The sequence below is a fragment of the Aulonocara stuartgranti genome (assembly GCF_965226115.1).
Source record: "Aulonocara stuartgranti genome assembly, chromosome: 3".
In the NCBI taxonomy this organism is placed as follows: Eukaryota; Metazoa; Chordata; class Actinopteri; order Cichliformes; family Cichlidae; genus Aulonocara; species Aulonocara stuartgranti.
This window is the reverse complement of record NC_138941.1, coordinates 6,504,272-6,529,869: the sequence shown is the minus strand read 5'-3', so window position 1 is coordinate 6,529,869 and position 25,598 is coordinate 6,504,272. Positions and strand designations below refer to the sequence as shown.

At 43.6% G+C, this 25,598-nt stretch overlaps 1 protein-coding gene across 1 annotated transcript in view; it reads left to right on the top strand.

Annotated features, from left to right (window-relative positions):
• Window positions 1-25,598, top strand: part of LOC309703011 (uncharacterized protein) — a gene marked incomplete at its 3' end in the record, with an annotated part of 348,344 nt that overhangs the window by 261,154 nt on the left and 61,592 nt on the right. The window lies entirely within an intron of this gene.

Genomic DNA, 25,598 nt, shown 5'->3' with positions numbered 1-25,598 from the left:
ACTAGCGAAACTAGCAAGCTAACTTCCGCTAGCTTCCTGCTAACTTCTAACTCCGTTAAATATAATAAATTTTGTTTTCATGGATGCCTGGATGTTAAACTTAATTGTTACACCTGGTAAAGCAGCAATGCTGTTCGTTTTATTATTGTTGAAAAAATTTAGTTTTTAACTCTCAGTGATGTCGCAGTGTTCGTTTGACTTTGGGTCCTGAAGGACGGAGTTTAGGACCCAGATTACTCCCAGATTTAAGAGCACCTTAGTCCGAAAAATATGGCAATAATGACGGCCGCTTGCATGTTCTACAAAAAAATGGTGCTTTGTTGTGTATCTGACGGACAAACACCAAACCAGTTCCACATCACTGAAGCTGCACCATTTTTACAAACCAATTCTGGTTCATGTGTTTCACTCAACGATCCGCTTTCCCCCTTCTCATTCTCTGTCGCCGCCATGTGGGTATGAAAACAAAGGCACTTTACCCATATTCTATCGCAATATTTAAATTTTTTTATCGTTGCCCAACATTATACCGGTATTACCGTGAACAGTATGATGTGGCACAGCCATAGGTGGGCTGGTAGGAAAGCTGTGGAGGGAGGAGAGAATGGGTTAGCTAGAGTCTAGAGTGAGATGTACACTTACAGAGAGAGTCGAAACCATCCTACCGGGCGATGTGGTGACAAGAAGCAGGTAGTAAGCGACGTAACAGGCGTGTCTTTTCCTCTGTAGAGCTAACACTCCTGCTGTTTTACTTCTGTACTCCTGTGCATACGTCAAGGATGTCACAATCACATTTTACAGCATCCATGTTATATTAGAGATACTTTAGTCCCAGCAAAGTAGTGTACTGTTGTTGTTTGCTCCATTGCAACAAAACATGCAATGATATTATACTGAATTGCACCAGTTTTTAGGACGTCTATCTTTTACTTTCTGTGGGTTTTTCACTGCTTCTCTGCGATCAGATGAATTGTGCACACTATTTGCTCTTCCACAGCTTTATTTTTAGTCTCTGAATGCTCCCATCACTTCTGTGATGACAAAAGTCATGATTATGCCATAGTCAGTCTATTTATATAGACCAAAGTCTCATCAGCAGATCCAAACCGACAGAAAGGCCACGGTTTCCTAAGAATAGAGCACTTACCAGTTATTCACATTGAAATGTCCTGTAACGTAGACACCGTTATCATGGTTTTGTTAACCTTAAAGAACAAAACTATGTGCCTGTTTAAATATTTATGGTCTGTATATACATTAATAATATTTACCATTAAAGGCAGTTTACTTTATACCTAGATCATCGATCACAGTGCATCGATCGGCTTCCTGCTTTACTTCCTCATTGATGACTGAGATGCTGCAATTAGTCCTCCAAAATATTAAGCAGGGTGCACGCCATCCCATCAGTGTCCATACTCCTGATATAGAGTGAGATTTCCTGAAGCCTTGCTATTTATAGCTGCAGGAGGCAGCTTCTAGCTTCTCCCTGGAGGAAGCTGTCCTTGTTTTTGTCTTCATCAAAAAACCTTAAAATCTAAAAATACAGACAGCAGGTTCTTTGTTGGGCTTCTCTTTGTGGTTTGCTGTGGCTTTGCATCTGCTCTGCATCCCTGACCATCAATGTCACCAACATGTGTTCAATGATCAGCCAGTTCACCTCTGAAGGACTTTGGTCTATTCAAACTGGCTGAGATGCTGTGGCTTAAAAAGGCGGTTCAGACTTGAAAACCCTCCGATGGGCTGAATTATAACTCTAATAAGAATAAATAGCTACATTTACAACCTGCATGTTGTGTTTACTTGTGTTGTCTGTGTCTAATATGAACATTTTGTTGATGATCTGAAACATTCAAATGTAACATTTTTGGATTCATTCCTGTGGAGCTCAGGTCGGCACTCCCAGTCAGCGAGCCATGGCATGCATGTATGTGTATGTGGAGACATGTGTCTGTATGTACGCATGCATACATGTATGTATAAATACATGTATGCATGTGCGTGTATGTTTGTATGGGTGTATCCGTATGTTTGCAGGTGCATGTATAACTTGTACATATCGTTCTTGTGTAAATGTAAATTTGTCTGTGATTGTGTAAATACTTCACACACATGGAGAAATGTCAAACAGCCTTTCATTGTTCTTGTAACAGTGACAATAAAAGCTATTCTATTCTATTCTATTGCTCTGTCATGCATTCTTGCATCTCTTGCCTGCAAGCACACTTTGCAGAGTGCACTCTGTAGTTTATTTTACATAATAGTTAATACAGTACTTGTATTTAAGTGTATTTGGGTTTATTGTTTTACATCTCATAGCACTGCAAACACTTATAAAGCATAAGGTTTACTGAGCTCTTACTACTAATCGGTTCTATCTTGTAGTTGCACTAAACTGCACGATAAATCATAGAAGTAATTCAGACAGGGAGTTTTATGTCAGTGTTCTCCATTGAAACTGGTTATGAGTATTCACAAGATTTGTATCCAGGGATTATATCCCAGTCACCAGCACACTGTCATGTCTCATAAGCTGGTTTGGTATCTCAGTGCAGTCCCCTACTCACAGAATAGTCTGAGGCCAGGGGCCTTTATGAAGGGGGCCAGGGGATCCCATGTCCTTGAGTGATTACTCTGCCTTGGAAGCTCGTCTGTTCAGAGCGTTTTATGGCATTTGATGTTTGTATATCTTCTTTTTATTCTATCATTTTTTAAAAATGGATTTTTTGTATGTGTGGGGGACATATGAAGAACACTGGAGTTAGAAAGCTTATGGCTTTTCCTTTTGTGCGGAGCCTAAGAATAGCTCGGCGGATCTCATTCACATGTTGCTGTTATTTATAGCTGCCAGTGACACAAACAACACGCCTGTGGGTGCTGCTGCCTGTGCTGGGATTGGTTTTTGTCGTAACATAAACAGAACTAAAGTGGATCCCAGTGTTAAAAACAATTTAAAAATGCACATTGCAGCCACTGTCTGTGCATCTGGAACTGTTTCTGATGATCTGTGATGGTAGCAGGTACTTAGTTCACCAGATACTAAGAAATAATTCCTTTTGTTTTTTTAAGGTAACTACTTAATTTGTCTTTTCTCTTGCAGGTAAGTTGACATGGAGCTGTCCAAAGCCTGACTCCTGCTGACGGCCCCGTCGTTCTGTATGTGTTTGTTGTGGGGCTGGTGACAGAGAGGTAAATATGCCTCAAATAGTTGTTGACCTTTCTGTGTGGAGACACGAGGCAGAAGCAGCAGCCACTCTGGTTATTGGACATCCTGCTGTGACAGTGGACAGTGATAGAAAGGCCAGCGCTGTCTTTACTGAGCATCTTAGCTTCGTTGTTTTGTGATTTCATGAATAAATAATTATAAATAAATGATCGATAATTAGCCATTTGTCAGTAGTAGATGTGTGGTTATTATAACAGAGGGCAGAGGTCCTCTAAGGGCCTGGTTTAGGTGTTCAGCAGCGTCCTGTGTGCAGCAGATTAATCACATCATGTTCGGTTTGGTGGCTTTTTGATGTGATTGTTCGGAGAAAGCTGCCAGGAAACAACTAATAACTGATCAATGACAGCTCAGACAGTTCAGTCCAGTCTAGCTGGCTTTCCTTACAAAGTGATTCATTCGTTACCGTCTGTGGTCTCTGACCTGAGGAGGCGTTACACTGATTTCATCTCCACAAAGCTTCTGTTGAATGTGAGCGAAGCGAGATCACTCCAAGCTGGTCAGTAATCTGTCCAGACCAGTATGTCAGTACTGTCTGGGTTTATGCTGAGCTGGGCTACTGGTACATGACTGGTAATGAACTGGTAACAACCCAGAGTTCAGTAGAACCTCCGGCTCTCTGTGCGCAAAGAGAAAGCCAATCCATAAATAAATCATGAACAGCCAACATGCACACATGCTTAACATAGTGTGTGTGTGTGTGTGTGTGTGTGTGTGTGTGTGTGTGTGTGTGTGCTTCCTTTGAGTACAGCTGTTTAGCACATGCATTAATATTTCAGGAAGATGCCCTCAGAGAGACATTATATATGTTTGCATGCTGCATAATTAATATAATAATAAATACCCTTCTAGTGTGATAACAGCAGGGGGCGCTGTGACTGCAGAGTCCTTTTGATGTGCTGTTTTTACGTGACAAATTGCTGCTGACAGATCTATGTGATCACTTATATTAAGAGAGGATTCCTGATTCTCTGTTTAACTTTGTACTGTGACGCTAACGGAGTTTATAAATAAGTCTTTTAATCGTATTAGTTGTAATTAGAAAGACGAACTCCTCTCTCCTGATTGTTGATTGGCTTTTTATGAATTAGGGTGAAAACTTCAAACCCACAAATACCCAAAGAAGCCTGAAACGATGATTTAGTCATGAAGTGAAATCACACAGGGAAGCTGAGATTGTTTGTTGACCTGTGCTTCAGCATGTCTAACTGGGACCTTTACAGCAGTATTTCTGTGTTAGTTACTGTTCGACACCCTGTGTATCCACGATCAGTCGTCTGCACGTGTCCAGCCTCGCCCCTGTGTTCTACCTAAACGTTTCCATTCTGGTCATTCCCAATGAAGAGTCGACCATCTTTAACCGCTCCAGCTCCGCCTCCTGTGGCTTGTCAGTGCCACCGTCTCCGACACACAACAGCTCGCCATCACGAGCTACCGTCTCCTAAATTTTCCCTGTCAGGTTTTTGTGTTTCTTCTTTCACAAACCCCCCCTGACCCTCACCTCCACCCACCCCACCTCCTCTGCACCTGCCCTGTGCACTGTGTTGTTCTGGACCAGCTTCACTCAGGCACCTTTCTCCTTCACACACATGTATTCAGTCTTACTGGCTCCACCTCTCCACCTGGTCCCTGTTCTCACTATAGTTCCCAGTGTTGTCTGCACCATCGCACACATGAAGGGCCTCAGAGTCGAGTCCTGATGTCATCGCGCCCCCGCTCTAAATCCATCTGTCCCTCCTACAGCTCAGCTCACCTGTGCCTTGCTGTCTCCTGCACAGCCTCAGTATGTGCTCAGTATGTGCAGTACCACAGTACGTCTCTTGGTGTCCCGTCGTGTGCTTTTTCCACATCCACACAGATATGATACAACTCCTTCTAACCTTCTCTGCACTTCCTCATCTACATGTAGAACCTCACTTCAGTAGCTCTTTCTCACGGTGTGGCTCATCAGCTCCATCCCCCTGTGGCTGATGCAGCTCTGCACCCTGATTCTTCAGTACCAGGACGCTCTTCCTCCATTCCTCATCATCCAACACTGTGTTAAAAAGTCCCCTTCAGACCTCCAGATGTTTATCAGGACCATCATTCTTCATCTCCTTCATGGCTGCCCTCATGTCCTCCTTACTCTGACGTGCTGCACATCCTTCCAGCCTCAGCCAAGTCTTTTTCTGCTTGCTCAGCATCCGCTCTCTCACACAGGTCACTGTAAACCTGCAGCCACTGGCCTCCCGGTGCTCCCGTCTACTTTCATTTTCCACACTCATCTCTGCTGTCGAATATTATCCTGAACGTCCTCCTTGTCTTTTCTTCTGTCCAGAGGATGCACTGAACACCACCATGACTCTTTCCCTCATACTTCAAACCATGTTTCAGAGGTTTGAAGTTACACACTAACCTGCTCACCTTATGTATTGTGTTTTTGAGCGTTTTCTTCTGCTAGTACCCCCTCACAGTCTCCACCTTCACCATACGTCACCTGCAAGGTCACTGTCTTCAAAGGTGAAGCCTGAAGTAGCCCCTCCCCCTCCATTATCTGATTTCACTGCAGCTTTTACGAGTCAGCCGTGCTATTTCTGATAGGCTCCCCTCTTCTCTCTGTGAGTGTCGCTCATAGAAAACTTGGACACATTAGCCGGTCATGTGAGCTGCTGCCTGTTAGTGCACACGCCGCTGCCGCCTCGCAGCAGCCTGGGATTCCTGATTTACTGCTAATTCACTGAGCAGAAGAACAGCGTTTAATGGGGCTCTTTCCTAAAAGTCGTGGCCTGTGTGAGCGATCGTGGCGTGTAGTGTATGTGTTGTTGGCAAGCCGTCACAAGGGGGCGCCCTTCAACAACTTACCTTTGATTTTGTGACTCATGAGCAAGAAAAGCATAATGTCAGATTATTAAATGTAATTCATCTTCATAGTAAAGGAGGAAACACGGATGTTTCTCAGTGACTCATGTTTGTTTGCAGCCAGTTTGAGACAAGAAGAAAAGAAATGAGCAGGAAGCAGAACACATCACTGTTTGCTCCTCCTTTTATATAATAGGACTAATACAGCAGTGTTAGATATGTAAATGGCTCCAGCTGTGATAAACTAAGACTCAGGAAGTTCTCTGATTGAAATGCTGGCAGGTGATGGGTAACCCTCCCCAGCATGTTCCCAAGCGTTGCATACAAGCCACTGAAAAGTAAACAAGTAGATGACGACAGGCTGACTGTCTGTGTGGAGAATCAGTAGGAAAACGATGGATGAGCACATGAATCTGACATATTTGGAACAACCAGGTCTCGTGAATGACGCCATTTTTACTCCACGTGACGAGAAAAACATGTAAACAGATCGTGAGCATCACATTTGTTTATGCTTCACAGTTTCCTGCTATCCAAAGATGTCAGCTGACGGCCCCGCCTGCCTTTGTTGTCTCTGCCCAGCCTTCCTGTCGTTATCCGTGTTTTTGCTCCCCATCCCCTCTGCCCTGTTGCCCTGACAACAGACAGACACCTAGGTTTCCTTGGCGACGGGGCAGTTTCCTGCCTCCCTACGCTGTGACTGTAGCACAGAGTGTAAGATGTGATTTAAAAGCCAAACCTGGGGATGTGAGCGGTCCAACCTCACAGGACACGTCGAGCTTTGTCTGGGTTTGGATTTAAGGAGCTACAGGTTAGAGGAGCAGGGACAGAAATCGTCTGTCAGTGTCCCCGTGAAGCCATCGCTGATGTGATTACTGCTGTTTCACATCAAACACTGCAGTTTTTCAGCAGTGGAAAGAAGCTGCTTTTGCTGGCATCCTTATTGAAGTTTAAAGTTTACATATAAGTCATGCAGACCATCACTGATGCAGGTGTGTGGCTGTGATTATGACAGTTGGACGGTTTCTCCCCTTCTTAGTCCAGAGGACGTGGACACGTTGGACTGACAGCAGCACTGTTCCCTCTTGTCCTCGGTCAGTTTGTATGTTATGTTTACATACGGCTTCTTCTTCTTTGTTGTGGATGCAGGGTGAACTGACATCATGCAGTCTGATTAACATTTCCCATCAAAGACCAGAACTGTGCTTTCCACAGATGAGAGCCGCTGCATGCTGAGCACATGTGGAAGAGGCTGCAGAGCATCGTGCTGCTGGAACCTCGTCAGCACGGCTGCTCTGGTGTTTCAGTGATGGTCTGGGGGACATCCCAACCACTCAGCACCCTCAGCGTCGCTCTAATAACAGCTACTTATTAATAACATTTGTGCACGAAGCTGCCACATAACACCTGGATTCTTGGGGTGTCTCTGCACCTACACAGAATTGTTTCAGTGATGGATGGAAGAACCCTCAGACGATGCCTTGCGTTGGGTTCTGCGTCGACTGGACGCCTTGTGTCGGAGGTGAACCGTTTTGATTTAAAGGTTGATCGTAGCGTTCCCTCTGTGACTCCCAACATTAACTAGCTCACTCGTGAGCGAGAGAAGATCAGCTGTGATCCTGTCTGCTTCATGTCTGTCGTGCGTGCTCAGCACATATCGCAGGAACGTGAAATATTTTGTAGGTTGAGCACAACCAGTGTTCCCCAGTTTCATTACTGGGAGTTTGAAACCAGTGATTAGGCTGACCTGTACTGGCCTGATAAAGCACCGCTACTTGAAACACGTGTAAAAAGCTCGGTGTCTACATTGATGGTTCTTTTAAAGTGAAGAAGCAGGTGAGTGCAGTGTTCAGTCCTGCTTCTTTCAGTTAAGACAGCTGGCCAAGGTAAAGCCATACCTCCTAACGTCTTTGAGCGTGTTATTCACCTTTCCCTTACTTGCAGATGAGACTACTGCAATTCATTGTGTTATGGTCTAGATCAGGCCTCCATCCATCGTCTTCAGATGGTTCAAAATGCTGCTGCTCGCCTGCTAACTGGTACCAAACGGAGAGAGCATACAACCCCAGTTTTAGCTTCTCTACACTGGCTTCCTGTCTCCTACAGGACCCAATTTAAACTTCTACTTTTTGTTTTTAAGTCATTAATGCCCGAGCCCCTCCTCACCTGTCTGAGCTCCTCTCTGCCTATGCTCCAGGACAAACCACGAGGTCCAGCTCAAAACTAATGCTGTCCATCCCACGGACTAACCTCACATCCCGTGGTGATAGATCCGTCTCTGTGGCAGGTCCCAGACTCTGGAATAGTCTCCCCTTAAATATTAGATCTGCACAAACACTTGAGCAATTTAAATCTTTACTAAAGACACATTTCTATGCCCTGGCTTTTAACACACTATGACCCAAGCATTCTGGTCTTATTTGAATTAGTTTAGTTATTGTTTTAATTCTTTTACTGTCCTATTATTGTTTTTACTGTTATTATTGTGTTACATTGTTGCTTTTTAATACCATTTTTATATTGTTAAGCACTTTGTGCAGCATCGGCTGTTTGAAATGTGCTATATAAATAAATTTGACCTTGAAACCAAATCTCCTTAGGAAGTGATTTTATTTTATTTATTTATTTAGGACCGTGCATGTTAATGAACATAAATGTAAAAAGAAAAATTACATGAATGTAAACATGCCAGATTATAGCCAAAGGCTAATTTCCATCTTTAATGAGGCCGTGTATTAAGTTTCACACAGCATGGGTGGAACAGCTACTAACCATCACTGCAAGCTCGACAGCAGGAGCCGTCTTCCTGTCGCAGTATACCCCAAACAGCTAATTATTGGACCGCAGGGAAATGGGACGGGTGTTGGTGCCATCAGGAAAACCGTCGTTCTCCTCGCTCCTCCCTTTGCCTCCTGCTTGCTCCTCCCGACCCCGCTGGTCTCCGTTTTCCCCGACACTGATTAAACCCCTCCTCTTCCCTAACAACGTTAGGCCCCTTTGATCTCCAGCACTTAAAACCAGCAGCTACCATTGTGCCATCCAAAACATCTCTGTGGTTGCTATGGTTATTCACTTAGATACAATTACTATAGCAACAGTGTTTCTGAGGGCTGGGGAGGAAGTGGCTCAGCAGGGATCCAGGTGGAGACACATGAAAGACACAGGCTGCATATAAACGGTGGATCGGTGAGGGCGGGCCCTCCTCGCCAGCCTCGCCATCGATACGATTTCTCTTTATGTAAATACGTGACACAGATATGTATGTTGAAGAAAGACAGAACATCCTTTCACACGATCCTCTGACACACTTGTCTCTACAATTGGATGTGAAACAGACTTGAAAGGAAAGAAGTCGTGTCAGGTATTAACAGATATATCAAACACATTATCTTCATATGCAGGGGTTAAGACTCTGTCATCAAACACCTTTACAGAGAAAAGTAGCCAAGTGTGTGAGATGATAGCTACAGTGAGTGACAGCTTAGCAAAAATCCTGAAAGTTGGACACTTAATGTCAGCTTTGTCAGCCACACTGCAGAGCTCACAGAAGGCCCACAGCTCTGATGACTCAGTGGATGGAATAAAGCCCTCCAATGTGAACTGCACAGTAGGGCTGCCACGATTAGTCGACTAGTCACGATTATGTCGACTATTAAAATCGTCGACGACTAATTTAATAGTCGACGCATCGTTTGAAGCTTTGTAAGATCACAAAGGACGCAGGAATGAGTAGTAGGATTTAAGAGTGTAATAACGGACTGAAACAGAAGATGGCAGCACTGCATGTACAAAGGATGCCAGCTGCCGTTAAACCCCGAAGAAGAAGAAGTAGCTGTGTCCCAGAATTCATAGCGCAGCTGTCAACAATGGCGGCAGCTAGTTAGTTTTAATATTACTCTTATTATTCTTTCTGGGTCACAAAATAAACGTTTAACATATTTTCAGGGAGAATGTAGCTGTGTGAACTTCAAATATCTGCTCAGTTTATCAGGACACCACATATTTTCAAAAGCGCTCCGACGTTTTCGGAGACGTTTGTTACCCACTAGCTCGCTAGCTAGGCGGGGGCAAGGCTAACTAGAGCCGTGAGAACACCGGACTCCCAGCAAATCGTTTTCAAACCCACCACCGTCTTTCGCTACTCAGGTTAAACATATATATAAGTCACTTAGATAACTTACAAATGTTATTGTTTGGCTTTCTTTAGTATTTTATTTGTTCCTGAGTAAATCGGTTTGGCTGAGATTAAAGTTATAGTTTTTTGCACAGCTAAAACTGTCAAGCAGACAGCTGATTATCAGAAGTGTGAGACGCTGGAGAATATACTCCGGTGTCCTGTTATATTTTAGAAAGTTATATTTTAGAAAGTTTATTAAACTTCACCGAAACAATCTGCAAATTTCATTAAAATTTAATAAACTACCATCTTGTCTTTATTTTTAGTTAGCACAAACACTTAAAGCTGTAAGCTAATGATAGTTATATAAGACCAGATGCTGCTGGTGCAATAAGCTGTACGTCCAATGGATGATGATCTGATTAGTCGACTATCAAAATAATCGTTTGTGGCAGCCCTACTGCACAGTGGTGTCATCATCACGTGTCCTTCATCTTCTCTGGGATGGATCAATAGATGGCTGATCCAGCCCCGTGTCATGAGGCAGCGCTGCCTGGTTGGCAGAATCTGACCCCAGACCAGCTATATACCATGTACAGTGTTCAATCAACCTTTCACTGGGCATGTGTATAAGGTCACAGCTGTCAGTGTGCTGGATATTTGCAGTGTTTTCAAATGTATTCCACTACAGACTACAGATTACATGCCCCAAAATGTATTCTGTAACGTTACTCAATGAGAGTAATGTATTCTGAATACTTTGGATTACTTAATATATTATCATGCTGTTTACAATTACATGAATGTACTGTTGCTGTGATTTATTACTGAAGGTCCGCGGCTCCGAACCGTAGTAAAGGGACCTCTGGCTAACACGTCGGGTTCGTGTCGGCTCGTAGCCGAAAACGAGCTTTACTTTGTTGTCTGGGTCAACTTTGCTAGCAGAGACAGAGAGGCGTTGAAAGGCTGCTCCAACAGAACTTATTGTCAAAGGAGCAGAACAGAGTCAAACCTCTGTTCTTAGAACTGAAGAAGCTTCTCGGATGAGAGGTGAAACGTCTTCAAGCAACTTAAAGAAGTCCAGACGCTTTTCTTTGCAAGCTCCTCAGACTACGATGACCTGGATGACTGAGAACTAGGGCTGCCACAAACGATTATTTTGATAGTCGACTAGTCACCGATTATTTATGCGATTAGTCGACTAATCAGATCATCATCCACTGGACGTAAAACTACAGCTTATTGCACCAGCAGCATCTGCTCTTATATAACTATCATTAGCTTACAGCTTTAAGCTTTTAAGGTGCTAACTAAAAATAAAGACAAGATGATAGTTTATTAAATTTTAATGAAATTTGCAGATTGTTTCGGTGAAGTTTAATAAACTCCTTGCTTTCTAAAATATAACAGGACACTGGAGTATATTCTCCAGCATCTCACACTTCTGATAATCAGCTGTCTGCTTGAGTTTATTCAGCTGTGTAAAAACTTTAATCTCAGCCAAACCGATTTACTCAGGAACAAATAAAATATAAAAAAAAAAAAGCCAAACAATAACATTTTTAATTTATCTAAGTGACTCATATATATTTAACCTGAGTAGCGAAAGACGGCGGTGGGTTTGAAAACAATTTGCCGGGAGTCCGGTGTTCTCAGGCGCTAGTGACCTAGCCCCCGGCTAGCTATCGAGCTAGTGGGTAACAGACGTCTCCGAAAACGTCGGAGCGCTTTTGAAAATATGTGTTGTCTTGATAAACTGAGCAGATATTTGAGGTTTACACAGCTACATTCTCGCCTGAAAATATGTTAAACGTTTATTTTGTGACCCAGAAAGAATAATAAGAGTAATATTAAAACTAACTAGCTACCGCCATTGTTGGAAACTAAGCTGGGCCGCGCTATGAATTCTGGGACACAGCTGTTTCTTCTTCTTCGGGGTTTAACGGCAGCTGGCATCCTTGTACATGCAGTGCTGCCATCTTCTGTTTCAGTCCGTTATTACACTCTTAAATCCTGCTACTTATTCCTGCGTCTTTTGCGATCTTACAAAGCTTCAAACGACACGTCGACTATTAAATCAGTCGTCGACGATTTTGCTAGTCGACGTAATCGTGACTAGTCGACAAATCGTGGCAGCCCTACTGAGAACCTTCACAGACAACAGAACTTATTGTTTTCGGAGGAAAACAGGAACACGGTGTACGGTCGAGTCTTAACAGCTTACTTATAGCTGGGCTCGTCAGGCTCTCTTCTTGCAGTGGTTATTATTATATTTACATGCTTCCAGCTCCCGTTTCTGCTCGGTGACAGCTCGTGCTTTTCCTTTCTCTCCCTCCCTCGCTCACAGACACATCACGGGTACAGCAGTCCATCCTCCCTGCAGCACGGACTACACTGCCCATGATGCTACATTCTGCCTGTTAGCTTAGCACAACAACAACAACAACAACAACAACAAGGCCTCTCTCACCCAGGAAACACGCAGCGTGTCACCCTGTAACCATGGCAACCACAACGCTGCCCCTGGAACAACAGAACATGTCAAACAAACCCAAACAGTCCTGACCCGCCACAATATGAAACAGGAAAGTACCGCCGTGTAATCCATTTATTTCAACAAAGTAACTGTATTCTGAATACCACCTGTTTAAACGGTAACTGTAACAGAATACAGTTACTCGTACATGTATTCCGTTACTCCCCAACACTGGATATTTGTCATATAATTGAAATATCATTAAACTCACTACTCGTACTCATAAATATGGTCCGTGCACAAAGCAGCGTCGTCTCTTTCTAACCATCCCTGCTCCAACAAACACGAGGTTGTTTCCATCGCTGCTGCTGTTCCATGTTGTTCAGCTCTTATTGTTACTGTAAGTCTCGTGTTTCTTATTTGTGTGAGGCTTTGCTCCTGCCCGTCACTCTGCTGCTGTTCCATGTTGTTCAGCTCTTATTGTTACTGTAAGTCTCGTGTTTCTTATTTGTGTGAGGCTTTGCTCCTGCCCGTCACTCTGCTGCTGTTCCATGTTGTACAGCTCTTATTGTTACTGTAAGTCTCGTAGTTCTTATTTGTGTGAGGCTTTGCTCCTGCCCGTCACTCTGCTGCTGTTCCATGTTGTTCAGCTCTTATTGTTACTGTAAGTCTCGTGTTTCTTATTTGTGTGAGGCTTTGCTCCTGCCCGTCACTCTGCTGCTGTTACATGTTGTACAGCTCTTATTGTTACTGTAAGTCTCGTAGTTCTTATTTGTGTGAGGCTTTGCTCCTGCCCGTCACTCTGCTGCTGTTCCATGTTGTTCAGCTCTTATTGTTACTGTAAGTCTCGTGTTTCTTATTTGTGTGAGACTTTGCTCCTGCCCGTCACTCTGCTGCTGTTCCATGTTGTTCAGCTCTTATTGTTACTGTAAGTCTCGTAGTTCTTATTTGTGTGAGGCTTTGCTCCTGCCCGTCACTCTGCTGCTGTTCCATGTTGTTCAGCTCTTATTGTTACTGTAAGTCTCGTGTTTCTTATTTGTGTGAGACTTTGCTCCTGCCCGTCACTCTGCTGCTGTTCCATGTTGTTCAGCTCTTATTGTTACTGTAAGTCTCGTAGTTCTTATTTGTGTGAGGCTTTGCTCCTGCCCGTCACTCTGCTGCTGTTCCATGTTGTTCAGCTCTTATTGTTACTGTAAGTCTCGTAGTTCTTATTTGTGTGAGACTTTGCTCCTGCCCGTCACTCTGCTGCTGTTCCATGTTGTTCAGCTCTTATTGTTACTGTAAGTCTCGTGTTTCTTATTTGTGTGAGGCTTTGCTCCTGCCCGTCACTCTGCTGCTGTTACATGTTGTTCAGCTCTTATTGTTACTGTAAGTCTCGTGTTTCTTATTTGTGTGAGGCTTTGCTCCTGCCCGTCACTCTGCTGCTGTTACATGTTGTTCAGCTCTTATTGTTACTGTAAGTCTCGTGTTTCTTATTTGTGTGAGGCTTTGCTCCTGCCCGTCACTCTGCTGCTGTTACATGTTGTTCAGCTCTTATTGTTACTGTAAGTCTCGTAGTTCTTATTTGTGTGAGGCTTTGCTCCTGCCCGTCACTCTGCTGCTGTTCCATGTTGTTCAGCTCTTATTGTTACTGTAAGTCTCGTGTTTCTTATTTGTGTGAGACTTTGCTCCTGCCCGTCACTCTGGTGCTGGAGCACCGGGATTTCCCCAATCAGGACAATAACGGATGTTTCTGTTCGTTTCTGGTCTATACATGTTTTATATCAGAGCATCTCCCAGAATCTGAACTGATCAAAAAGTGCCGACATGTCCGGAGGGATTTTGGCCCACTGCTCTTTACAGCTGCTTCCACAGATTTAGTAAAGGAGGCTCTGGAGGCTGGCTAGCCCACTTCTTCTTTAGCCCCTGCTTTGTTTGCACCCATCCACGGCCACCACTGTGTGTTTGACTGTGGGGATGTTGGTGTGTCACACTCAGCATTTCTCAGCCTTCAGCCAATCATCCAGACGGTCAAACCTCAGACGGGCTTGTACATGCTAAACCGCGTGGGTGCTGCAGTAGTTCAATCCTGTACCAGTGTTACCAGTATGTGGTGACTGTCATCCACCTGCCTTCTCACCATTAACCAGCTCCTCCTGTGTGAGTTTCCTTTCCTATGATCATCCTCCGCCCATGAGGCTGACTGATCACATCATGGTCAGAACTGCTGCACCCACAGTCACCGAGCTTCATGCTGACGCCCTTTGCATCTATATGCTGAGAGTCCCACAGCCAGTCTGTGGGATCCAGGGTTGTAGAGGATCACACACTTCATTCAGGGACATGCAGATCTGTTCATAACTGATATGTTTTTTGTTCGATGTTTCTAAACTCAGGTAAAAATCAGAGACTGTTCATTTCTCTGTAAGTGAGCAAACTTATAAATTCAGCAGGGAGGATAATTGTTTCCCCGTCGTAGTTCAGTGTAGCTAGTCTCTTAACCCCCAACCAACCCGCTGCACCTCCTCCCTCCCCTCCCTCTCATAAAATATTGAGAGAGCCTGGCACTAGGCCAGACGCCCCCTCCCTCTCTGCCAGGCAGACTGACGGAGCATGTGGCTGTGGGAGGGGCACGAAGGGCGGCTCGGCTGAGGAGATACAGTAACCATGAACATATTCGTTCTCTAAATGAACGCCACGAGTTGTTCCCACATCGAGCTGCTCTACTCTGAACTCATTCACACGAGCACTTTCTGCTCGAGTGCTTCCTCTGTTCACAGCCACACTCACGGATGCGCTGGAGAACAGCTCGGGTAAGAAGTGTGAACAACATGCTGGCATTTCATTCTACCTGCAGTGGTCAAATCAAGGCAGTGGTCAAATCTAGCTTCTTTCAGCTCAGGCAGCTGCAAAAACAAAGCCAATTCTTTCACGGCAGCACTTTGATCCACGCCTTTGTCAGCACTCGGCTGCATTACTGTGATGACCTTCATGTTGGGGTCAGCGCATCATATATTAGTCAAAATGCTGCAGCTCGTCTTTTAACTGGCACTCGAAAGTTTGAGCACATTTCCCCTGTTTTAGCTTCACGTCACTGGCTGCCCATTTCTTTTAGGATTCATTTTAAAATTCTTTTATTTACTTTTAAAGCTCTCCATGGCCTCGCCCCATCTCATCTCTCTGAGCTGCGACAGCCTCATACAGGCCAGCTGATCAGCTGCTCCTGCATGTACCCAGGACTGGGCGTAAACTTAGAGGAGATCCTGCTTTTGCTGTAGCAGCTGCAAACTGTGGAGCGAGCTTCCTTTGGAGATCAGACAGGCCACTTCTTTACCTGTTTTTAAGTCTTGAAAACCCGCCTCTTTACCCTGAGCTTTGACACCACGTGAGATGTTGGTTTTTATTTCAGTTGTTTTTAGGTGATTCGATGCTGTTTTATCTTGTTTTGTTTTCATTTGATGTTTTATGTGTTTTATTTATTTATTTTGCTGTTTTCTGTTGTTCTATTGTTTTAACTTATTTTCCGTGCAGCACTTTGTTCCTGTGCTGGCTATTTTAAAGTGCTTTATAAATAAGATTGGATTGGATTGGACTGCCACCAACAGCTCTGTAACACACTGTGCACACAATGCTATCATTGTCTTTTCTTTTTAGCTGCTTTTACATTTTAGTTGCTGACTTCTGATAAACTGAATAAAACAGGAGAACACACAACCTGGAAATCTTCAACCACACACAAAATACATACGTTTCCCTGGTAAAGTACACAACCTCTGCAGTACCGCTGAGTTTTCTACAAGCGCACAAAGCTGCTACCAGCTCTGCTGCTGTGACCTGTGTTACCTGTGTTAGGCTCTTACATCCATACGATGGTTGAAGGACCGGCCGTGTCCCGTCTTCCTTCTGTGCATAATCGTGGCCCCTGCTGGAAGCTGACCCCGTTCTCCCACAGTGTTGCTGAAATGGTGAAACTGGAGCACGAATCGATCTGGGAGCTTTGATGAGAGATCAGCTGAAGTTTGACTGCAGCCTGATTCACTTTAGGACAACCAGTTTGCTTTTAATGTTTTTCTGCCTGATTCATTCTGATACACAAACACAGGCTGAACGGTGTCTGTGCTCCCACATCCTCAGTGTCCGTCTCAACACCTCTGCATCCTTCACTCACTTCTTAGCATGCAGGACGTGTGTGTGTGTGTGTGTGTGTGTGTGTGTGTGTGTGTGTGTGTGTGTGTGTGTGTGTGTGGGGGGGGCACAGGGGAATGTGGGACTTTGTCCTGATGTGAATGTGTGTGTGGATCTTCTCCTCCCGGCCTATCACAGTGAGGAATGGAGGTGGTGTCAGTGTGGGTCAGTGTCACTGGGAGCTGTGGGCGTCTCCACAGTGGGCCTGGGAAACTTTGAAAAGATGTTTTCTTCTTTCGGCCATAAAATCCAGATCTTGGTTTCCTCTTTGTGAGCACAACAGAGACTCCCCTTGTTTCTTACACAGCCCCCCTTTGGCTTTCATGCACACACACCCACTCAGGGAATAAAGTCACTGCAGCCATTTAGCTGCTTCTCAGCACTCGCTGCATAACCTGAGGTTGGTCAGCCGGTCGACTCGTCGTGCATAGTGACAAATGAGGGATTTCAAATATTTCCAAAGCGATGCATCAGGTTTCTTTGCAGATGAAGTGAGACGTGGATGTTTCACAGCACCAATGAAGATTGTGTTTAAGTGCAGCCGGGCGCACGCTCCCCCAGCGACGCCAGCTTCTTCTCACCGTGCAAACACTTTGATTTGAAATAGATTACAGCCGTGAGTGTTTGACTGTGATGGACTGGTGATGTGATCAGGGTCGCAGGTTTCCACCCGCCTCGTCTCTTTGCATGCAGTGAAGGAAACTATGCAAACTATGCAAGGTGTGCAGTAACAGGTCTGAACAAACCAGCAGCAAATAACTTCCAGTCTCCACAGGTTCAGTGCAGCTGGTGTAACAAACGTTTGGTTACAACATGTTAATGTTCGCACACTGCTGTAAAAACAGTTTTATTAAAATGAACGTGCACTTTTGTAGAAGCTCGTGGTGAACGCTCCACTGCCTTTGTTTTATTGTTACTATTATGTTGTGATGGGTTGAATCTAATTACTGTTTTTGCAATAGTAATCCCTTACTTTACTCGGTACTTCAAAAAAATAATCGGATTACGCGTTACTGGAGCGTTGTTCTCCTGTGTAACAAAGCAGTGATAAAGGAATAGATGCTGATTTTATTCATTTCAACTTGTGTCTTTGTGCTGCTGGATTCAGTCTGAAGCAGGCAGCAGTGCTGAACCTACCAGTGTAAATGTGATGGTGGAAGCAGAGGCCAGCACTTGGCAGTGCTAAACACAATAAAAGACTCACAAGTTCCTGCTCAAAGGTCAGCTGCCTTCAGATCAATCATTAACCTGCAGCAGGTTGTGGCCTGATGTGTTTGTAAGAGTTTCACTTTCAGGAGGAGAAGATTTAAACGAGTCACACAAATGTGAACTACAATGTCTGTGACACACAATTTATGCAAACTGCATGAAATCTGACCTGAAGAAATCCAGTCTTCTGCCTGTTGTGGTTGTGACAGCTGCTCGTAGGAGAGTTTGTTTGTAGGAGGTGGAGATGTTCTCAGATCAAGTGCGTAATCGTCTCTTTGTGTAGACGCTAAAAGCTGTGAGCCAAAACTCTCTGCTCTGAAACTCTTCACTCAGTCCTCACGCTGAGAGTTTAGAGGCTGAACTTCTTGTTCCTCCATAACACTTTTCATGAAACAGCAGAAATGAGCTTGTGTTTCTCAGCAGTGCGCACACAGAGAACCGATCCTCTCTGCTCAGTCTGAACAAATCAAAGTGAAACGTCAGTGAAAACACAGCTGCTGATCAAACTGTGTCAGATTAATGCCTCAATGTTTCACTGTGAGGTTAAAAAATACATAAAAATGATTTAAAGAAGTAGGAGGCAGATTTTCACAATAAGAGCACTTTGTTTTTAATTCAGTTAATGTCAAACTGTCATCAACACCTCTGTGTTGTTTCCGTCTCTGAGCAGATTCAGGCATTACTCAAATAATAAAGGCTTTCTTTCACTATTATACTTTTCATTAGTCTCCAGGTTGATGATTATAAACAGAATTATTAAAGTTTTTATCATTTCAGGCTGAAAATCAACATGAATTTGGTTCTAATCAAAGAAGCTCCTTTAATGTGTGTCATTAAAATCCTCACACAGACTTAAAAAGGCGACATTAACATTAAAATAAATGAAAGAAGCTTCAGCTGAGAGCTTCATGCAGTCATCATCAGCAGCTCATAGCAGTCACAGCTCTTTATTACGCAGCTTTGCAGGAATTAAAGTGGCTGAAGTGTCAGAGTTTGTGTGAGAAGCTGCTTCATGGACAGCTGTACACACGTCTTTATTATTTCTTCACAAATCAAACACACAGGTTTGTCTGCAGATGATTTAAAGTGTGTCGTTGTGCAGTTAAAGCTGTTTGTGTGACGCCCTGACCTCCTGTGAATGAAACAGCCAATCAGATCCATCAGAGAGAGAGCAGGAAGTGTTGTGTGTTTGTGACAGAACAAGGAAACAGTGATGATGATGAACATAAAGGTCCTCTGATGTTTCCTGTTACAGTAACGCTTGTTCATCTGTTGCTCTCCTACACTTTCCTATAAATAAAGGAGAAAAAGTCCGTTTAGTTTCATTTCCTACAGCTCAGAGTTACACTTCACATTCCTGCTGTCACATCAAAAAGCTTCACTTTGGTCCAACATCTACATGTTAACATGAAACACAGACAGACTCAGAACATCTGGAACATCTGCACTTTGACCCAAACTGTTATAGCAGGATATTTTCTACATATTTCTTATGTTGGACCTGTTTGAACTGTAAACGACCTGTAATCATCTGTAAATGGTGTGAGACACACTGAGGCCACCTACAGGGCAGCTGGGGAACAGCAGGGATCTGAAATCATATGAGACGTTAGTGAGTGAGAAGAACAAACGGACTTAAGATGGCTCGAAGTGATCAAAGTTGATCTAAAACAGAAGATAAATCCACTGATTCTTTGTAAAGTTCATCTGCTGCTCACATGAATCCATGAAAGATTTATTTCACTGAATGTTTCTTCAAAGCTCATTTCAACCTGTTGAAGTCATGAATGAAAGTGCAGACTGAGAGTGGATCACATGATGTTTGAGGTGTGTCATGTGACATGTTCAGTATTGTCACACATGTCTAGATTGTCCCTGATATCATAACTGCTCAAACACTGATGATTATATTTGAAGAATTATTCCTGATGGCAGCAAAGTTTGAATGGAGCTCTCTGTCTGTGCTGATTTGTCGCCCTCTGGAGGTCAAAGCACAAACCTACAGGGCAGGTGAGGAACAGCAGGGATCTGAAATCATACGAGATGTTAGTGAGAAGTTAGAACAAACGGACTTAAGATGGCTCGAAGTGATCAAAGTTGATCTAAAACAGAAGATAAATCCAAAGCAGCATCAGATGAATGTTACCATTTCCAGTTACGGTGCCCTTCATCTAATATGGAAATGTGTTGGGTTTTTTTGCCGTGTTGTTGTTCTTCCTATTGTGTTTAGGCCAGAGATGCTCTTCAAACAGCTGACAGACATGACCACATTACAAGAACATGGTGTGAGTCCGATTTGATATTCCAGTCAACGCTGAGAGACCTTAACCAGGAAGTCAGAGGTCAGCTGATGCTGCGAGCAGGAAGTGAACCAAGGGAAAGGTTCACTCTACTCAATCTCAAAGAAAATATGCTGGTGTTTGTTGATGTTGATGGTACAATAAAAATATATAATATAATAAATAATAAAATATCATGTGATGATGAGATGTGTTGTTGGTGTTTGTATTTTCTGTAAATGTCTTTTTTAATGTAAATGCTTTGTTCCAGACGGACAGGGAATCAGTTGCTGTACGATGACATCATCTTGATGTTGACGAGGAGGGCGAGAAAAACTAGTTTTGTCCTGCAGATGGCGATCTTGCACCGTGTTCAGAGAGCCGACACTTTGATGGTGCTGCTCTACTCAGCTTACTTTAGCCTGGGTTGGACTCTATATGAGCAGCTTCCACTCTGGTTTCACTCTTAAACACACTTGTTTGATTTCACTTGTAAAAGTTGAAGAATAAATATTTTATTACAAAATTATTTGTTGATGCATTTTTTTAGGGTCAAATATCTTGTTTGATTTGAGGAATGAACTGTTAGGGTGGAAAAAGTGAATCAGGTTAAAATAGTGGTGCTTTATATCAGTGAAGATGTATAATGTAATTTAAAATGTTGATGATGGGTTGTAGTGGGCTTGTACTTACAAAACTGCCTCATTTTATTGGAACGATCCACAGTTGCATCCATTCACGGATGACATCTGACATCATTTGACATCTGGTCTGAACACGTTTGTACACAAGATGCCTCAGTTCTGGATGTTCCCACAGACTCCTCTGTGCACCTAAAGAAAAGGTCAAGGGTCAGCAGCACATGTAGTTGGGACAATTCTTCAGTCGCACAAACTACACAGTCATTTTCCTCCAATGACAACTTTTCACTTGCAGAAATGGTCCTGTGTGATTTCCAGGCTGTGATATAAAAACTAGTTCCTAATGGCAGCGACTCACTCAGTAAACATGTGTTTCCTTCACCAACCTCACACACAGATCCAATAAGATCAGGAAGTGGGCAGTATAGTACAATATGTGTTATTCTGTGCTGCACTGCCCAAACTAAAGATCTGCTGAAGTGTTGGAAATGATCCAGATGTTTATTTTGGACGATACAGCAGAAGATCAGACATGAAAGTGGAGATAACACAGAAGACCTGCAGCAAAGGTCAGAGGTCAGACTGGGCCCCTGGATTCAACAATGAGCCAATGATCATCAAGCAGTGACTAAAGCAGAGCCCTGACGTTCTGACATTCATCACACAGTCAGAACAAATGTCTGCTGATGACTTCATCTCATGAAACGACTGATAGATGTCAGTTCATTGATCAGCTGAGCTGCTGATCTTCATCGTCACAGAAACATTCAGCTTGTTTCAATCAGTAAATAACTCCCACTACTCCCAGTTTGAACTGTTCCCACTCAAAATGCTGTGAGAACAATGATCATTGTAGAACTTCACAAACATCACGTGTTGTTTTCCACATGTAAGATCAGCAAACACACAGAAACTTCCTGTTGCCACACACGGCCTCTAAAATCTCTTCCACGCTTTCTGTCTGAAGTCCACTCTCTGTGTCGGATCCACAGGAAACAACAAGATCTTATTAACATGGTTTTCAATGTGTCTCCTTCCAAAAAGTCCAACCAATGAACAAATGTGTGTATTTGTGGAGGCCGAACAAAAGCATGACACATTTCTCTGTTTCTATAAACTGGAGTCAAACACAAACATGAAGAGTTTCACTGACAGACTCCAAAATGCCCCCACAGTGGATCAAAGGGAAATCCTACAGTGTGGCCAGAGACTCTTAATGGCTCCAACATCAACACATCCACAATGTTGGATCCAGTTCTGCCTCACAGAGTTACTAAGACACACCCTCTGCCAGCATCACAACAGCTCCACCTGCTTCACCTGCCTCCTCAGCATCTGTACACCTGAAGAGAAAAGAAAGGCTCCAACAGCTCAAATCTACAAAGGATTCATGAAGTTTCATCCAACAATAACATGTTTGCCTTCCACAGTGTGCTGTTAGACACCATTGTACCTCTGCCATTTCAAAAAGAGCAGCTTGGGAACATTTTGGCTCCAAACACTTTGTGTTTAAGTTCTTTGTTTTCTTTGTGAAGCCGACAACATCTGGAGCTTTGTGACTCATAGAAACATCATTTTGTTCTTTAGATGACAGCAGATTGGGACTGAATAATCAATCACTATCAAACCAATAAAGACAAACATGCTGATTTTACAGGAACTTTGTTGGAGAAGCTGCAAAGACATGAAACTGGTGGAGATCCCAAACCAGTTGATAGTGCTGGTTATTCCAAATAAAGCTGTTTCCCTTTGAGATGAAATGACTTTGTGTCCTGATATATAATAAAGATGTTGTTGTTTTTGAGCCCCTGTATTAAAAGTAGTTTAAAGTCAGCTTGAGTTTGATGTCTTTATGTCAAAGCTGCTCATGATGTTGAGCTGCTGATGGAATAAAAACAATATAAAAGCATGTAGTCCAGACTTAAATGTAGCCTGTTGTTAGCTGAGGTCCACACACAGTGTTTGACAGTGTAAAGTGTGTGAAAGGGCTGCTGGTGGAGCTCACTAGGATGAGCAGGTGACCACGAGGTGGAGAGCAGCTGGCCTGGCTTTGACCCGGGCCACGCCCCCTTTCTCTCTGCTTTGCTGTCACTTATCTTCACTGCTCTGTCCAATAAAGCTGAAAAAGGCCCCGAATCACAGAAATCTGCTGCAGCCTCTGAAATGTCTTCTGTTTCCTTCCCGACGGCTTTTTCACCGTCAGCCCATCAGACAGTCCAGCAGCATTTATGATGATGTCATGATGTTGAAGAGGCTGCTACGGTGGCCTCCCATGACCCCCAGCCTCATCACAGCTGAGATGCAGACATTTGAAAACATTCAGCAGACAACTGAATAACAGTCCAACACAACAGTCTGTGTGCAGACACACACTGACCTTTCATAGAGTCAAACACAGCTGGTTGAGTCATTTCTCTGTGAGTCTAAAGTGAATCTAGTATTTGAAAGTCCACTTCCTGTATTTGTTGTTGAAGACTTCTTCAGCTTCTTCTCAAGGACATCAGCTGCTTGTTTGGCAGCAGAGGCAGTTAAGAAGCTTCCTGAAAAACACTGAACAGTGAGTTCACTGTGGCATATGACAGATTCAGCTTTCTGTGTGCAAACGTGTCTGTGTCGACCTTTCAAATGCTGTTGAATCCAAAACATCAGCGGCTCCTCGGCTGCTCGCTTCATGCACTTCTGTCTGTGTGACAGTCCAATGACATCACAGCTGTTTCCAGCCCCAGTGTCTCAGGACTGGACACCTTTAAACATGTCGAGGATCAAACAGCCGTCATGTATCTGTACCAACAACATCATTGAATCTAGAACAACTGGAGCCAAACCAGTGGCTCTGCTGGGATCACTGGTGAGCCAACACTTCCTTGTTGATGCAGATTTCAGGGCTTCCTTTTGCTCCTCCGTTATAACTGTTCTCTCTTCTCAACACATGATGACACAAAGGAATCAGCAGTGACAAAGATGATGCTGAAGAGAAGCACACACTTCACACATATAACAGAGCAGTGCAGTTACACACACCTCTGCTCGACATCAGGCCTCAAACAAAGACACAAAACACTAACTTGACTCTAAACAGAAGAAACGAGCAGCTGTTTCTGTTCTGTGCTTATTTATATTTGACACACATGCTTCTCTTTGTGCAAACACACATCGCACTATAAGGGTAACCTCGCACACAATGATTGGACAGCACAGTGATGATGCTGGGAGATCCTATACGCAGCAACACAGAAACACTGAGAACTTTAAACAATGATGGAAAGTGTTATAAATGACTTGTTGGCCTCTGATCTGTCACAAACAGCTGAAACGTGTCTCTCATGAGTCACATGAAGGTTTTTGACAGAAAGGACAAAAAGTAGCTGCAGTCAGTTTGTGTCATTTTTATATTTATTCATCTGGGAGAAAAATCTGAGGGACATTAAAATGTGTTTTCAACAGAGACAAGAACATGAATATAACAGAACAGGTAAATGAACATGTTTCAAGTAAACAGCTGGACTGATCAGGTCCAAACACAGAGTGATAAACTTGTCAAACAGCTGTCATATCTTTATATAGAAGCTCTTTATAAATGCTGCTCACTGCAGTCTGTTTACTAATAATGTCAAAGTGTTAGAAACACAGAAACATCAGAATGGTCTTTGTTCACAGAAACCTGTCTGGGATCCTTTGTTGTTCTTTTGATGCAGAGTTACATTATAAATATAAAGAGTTATTTCAGAGTCTCATCAGTTTTCCTGCATGTCTTTATTTAACACATCAGCAGGGCTGAAGCTCTCATGTTAAACACACACTGATCTATGGACACGTTCATGTGTTTCTAACAGAACCAGGCTGTTATCAGCCTGCACTAACATTATGTCACACACACTGAATGTAACAGTGACAGTTTACATCATCACACAATCAGCTGTGATTGTTTCACTGTCATCAAACGAGTCAACAGGAAGTAGAATCAATAGAAACCAATCATTTACTGACAGCATGTCTGATGGAAATAAGTGCAGATTATGTATGAAGTCTAACTGCACACAGTAACTGTGTTACAATAAGGACTTAACAGCGCCCTCTGCTGGAGTGTTTCAGTACTGCGTTAACTAGAATACACCACCTCCTCCTCACACCACCTGCTACAGCTCTACTCTTCTATGACTACAGTCATCCACAGCACTGATGTGAGGTCACATGGTTCATATGTAAGGAGCACAGCTGACCTCAGGTCAGTTTAATGACTGTGAGCAGCAGCTGTGTTATTGTCACTGTGACAGGGAGACACTCTCAGACACAGCGCTCATGTCAGCTTGTTCTCATGCAGGAGGATCAGGAGCTCCATGTTTGTCTTTCTGTTTGAATCATGATGTGTTTGTGCCATCAGAGTCTGTCATGAGTACTCAGGGTTTCACAGCAGCTCTTCTGGATGCTGACGAGGACTCCAACCTCATGTTTCACCTCTCTGAGCTTCTGATGTCTGTGAACACTCGTGTTTCTTCTCTGGGCTCATCTGGACAAAAACACCTTTCTGTGTTTGGCTGCAGCCTCATTCTGACTGACAGGAAGTGTGTTATCCATGAGCTGCACTTCTGTGAGGAAGTTTCCTGCTGTGTTTCCTGTCTGTGGACAAACACGAGTGTTCCAGCTGAGGACT